Here is a 2832-nt window from a genome sequence, read left to right as displayed (position 1 = left end):
CCTCCTTCACTTTAAAGGTGATAAAATTGCTCTTCTAGAATAAAGAAAATATGAAAGGAGAGAGAGAGAGAGAGAAAGATGATAATGGATGGATGGTATGAGTTTGTGGTTACTGGTTTTATCATGTTGTTTCTTCCTGCATGTTTGCTCAGAAATGGATCTTTCAAATTTCCTAATATTTTATATCCCTTCCACATATTTAACATAGAGCTATGAGAATTTGAGATAACTCAGAGAAAGGCTTCTGAAAATCACACCATCGACTTGTGCATTCTTCTGTTGTAACCTAAGTTTAATCAGGTAAAAGAGCGGTAAATTGTTTTGGTGAGTAAACGCAGTTTAAATCTTAGGAATTTAGCCCCAGTCCAATATTCAATATTTGTTAACAACAATTTGATGCTTCTCCACACGTTACGAAGCCCAACATATAGTTTTAACTTTTAACAGCAAATTCACATTAGACAAGACAATAACTTAGAGACCGAATTATATGAACTTAAAAGAAAAGACGCTAAGCGTCATATCAGACCATAAGAGAAACACAACAAGACTAGGACTGAACACCAAACTGGGACATTTGATAGCTTTTCATGAGAAAGGGTTTTGGAGTCTCTAAATCTTGTTAAAAGCGACAATGTCAACACTTTGGATGTACTCATTGTTAGGTTCTGAGGTGAGATGGTCTTCAATGAGGTTGTCCACAGACACAAGGTCATCAACAATGGTCATCATAATTGTGAGTTTCTTTATCCCGTAACCAACCGGTACCAATTTCGCTGCAACATCAAAGCAAAAACAAATGAAGCACTTTTGTGAAGAAAGACAAATTTAGATTTAGATTGAACTTCTTTGACTTACAGGCTCCCCATGTAAGACCCGGCATCTGAACACTACGAACAGCTTCTTCTAGTTTCTTCATATTGGTTTCATCATCCCATGGCTTTACTTCCAGAAGCACAGAAGACTTTCCACCTAACCAAGAAGTAAAAAAAGGAGAAGTAACCAAACATCATTACATCAGCAAGATCTCAAAATGCATTTACATTCAATCCTAGCTCAATCACTAACATTCCACATAAAAGTGACAAATTCAAGCTAAGTCTCCTTTATATTCATTTGTAAAATCTGGAGATGTGTTGAGCATCTTACTCATGCTCAATTACAGAACTTAGTGCTGATGTTTGGGTTACTTACTCTCTTTAGCCTTCTTAGTTTCCTTCTTAGCAGCTTGTCTCTCCTCTGCAGCTTTTTTCTCATCTTCAGTTTCATCAGCAAAAAGATCAATATCATCATCATCACCACCACCATCAGCTCCAGCAGCAGGTGCCTGCAGATAAGTTCAGGGAAAAAAGCTAAAAAGATTCCAGTATCTAAGATCATCATTCCAACAGCACCAAAATTGCATATTCCTCTACTTAATCTCTCTACCTCACACTATCACAGAATAGTTTCAATTCGACAAACACATGATTCCTCACAGATTTGACTGGTTAAGAAACGTAACTGAAGTGAACAGAGAGTTAGTTACCTCAGTCTGCGGAGCTTCTTCAGATGAAGCAACACCACCACCAACTCTCACTCCGACGGCTTTCCCCGGAAAACTGGACCAAGAGTTATAAAAATAAGCATTCCAAGAAGTCATCATTCTCAGAAAAGCAAACGAATGAGATTATCTATACTAACCTTTTAGCGAGGTGGGAAGCAATGTTATCATACCACTTGCTAGCATTGTGAAAGCCATCTCCTGGCTTCTCCAATACGGAGCGTAAACCTTCACATCATCCAACGAAAGCTGATTGCTGCATAATGAACAGATCAAAAGGTCAAGATGTAAGTAGAAACCGAGCTCTTGGTAAGATGGGCCAAATTACGAAAGAAGTGATATGACTTATGAGAGTTTACCCGGAGATGTAGGTTTTTCCGGCCAGGTGTTCCTCGAGGGTTTTGAGACCCTGCTCTGTGTGCAGATTAGAAAATGTAAACGCCATGGATGCTAAGAGAAGCAATAGAGTAAGAGAATATGCGCTTTTGCTTGCTTACTTGTAAGAACTATAATAATAAACCAAGAGGATGCTTGAAGATGCTTCTAGTGACTGACTAGTGGGGGGCTCACCTTTCTTTCTAGAGTCATCCGTCCCACCGTGCGACTCGCACGCTCTAAAACTCCATACTGTATAATGTCTTTTTTCCCCCTTTTTAGTGATTGATATGATTGTGTGATACAGTTTTTTCTTTTGTAATATAGTAACCATTGTGCATCAAATGAATTATGATAATTTTTTTCAAAAACATAAAAAACTTGATGATTATTGGGTACAATACAAAATCGTTGAATCACGCTTACCGAACCAGGAACGTGAACAAATGATATTACCATTGTTAATCTACAAATCAACTTAATCTACAAAGTCATTCTACCTATCTGAGTTTGGAGCATACATTCATAATTTTCTCATATATCTTCTCTGTTGCAGATAGCGCCTCGCCCACTGTTGCATCAACTATTCAACTTGCTTGTACCGTAGCTAACAACATTCGGCTTCGTACCGTTGTCTAAAACAATGGCAAAGGCAGTGTGAACCAAAACCAAATCGACCACGACATTATTTACAAGTACTGGAAGGCAAACCTAAAATAACAGCGTCTTCCTCTTCTTCTTAAATCTTTTCCTTTTTTTTTTTTTCTATCAAAATAATAAAGTGAAATGGCATAAACAATATAGGAAAAAGTCTTATATCTTATATATAATGAGAGAAGGTTTTTTCTAACTTTGCTGGCACTCTAATTTTGTGACACATGTCATTCTCATTAATTTTAAATTTAACATTCTAT

General features: G+C 37.2%; 1 protein-coding gene and 1 pseudogene across 1 annotated transcript in view; one reads left to right on the top strand and one right to left on the bottom strand.

Annotated features, from left to right (window-relative positions):
* The window catches only part of LOC104769447, a 5035-nt gene extending 4837 nt beyond the window's left edge, over positions 1–198 (top strand). The window contains exon 3 of the mRNA XM_010493665.2: positions 26–198. The gene's annotated coding sequence lies outside the window, so the exon portion shown is untranslated. The remainder of the gene's footprint in view (positions 1–25) is intronic.
* Positions 345–2053, bottom strand: LOC104769446 (annotated as a pseudogene).

Source organism: Camelina sativa, chromosome 20 (genome assembly GCF_000633955.1).
Source record: "Camelina sativa cultivar DH55 chromosome 20, Cs, whole genome shotgun sequence".
Lineage (NCBI taxonomy): Eukaryota > Viridiplantae > Streptophyta > Magnoliopsida > Brassicales > Brassicaceae > Camelina > Camelina sativa.
Note: the sequence above shows the minus strand (reverse complement) of the source record. Positions and strands in the feature narration are given on the sequence as shown.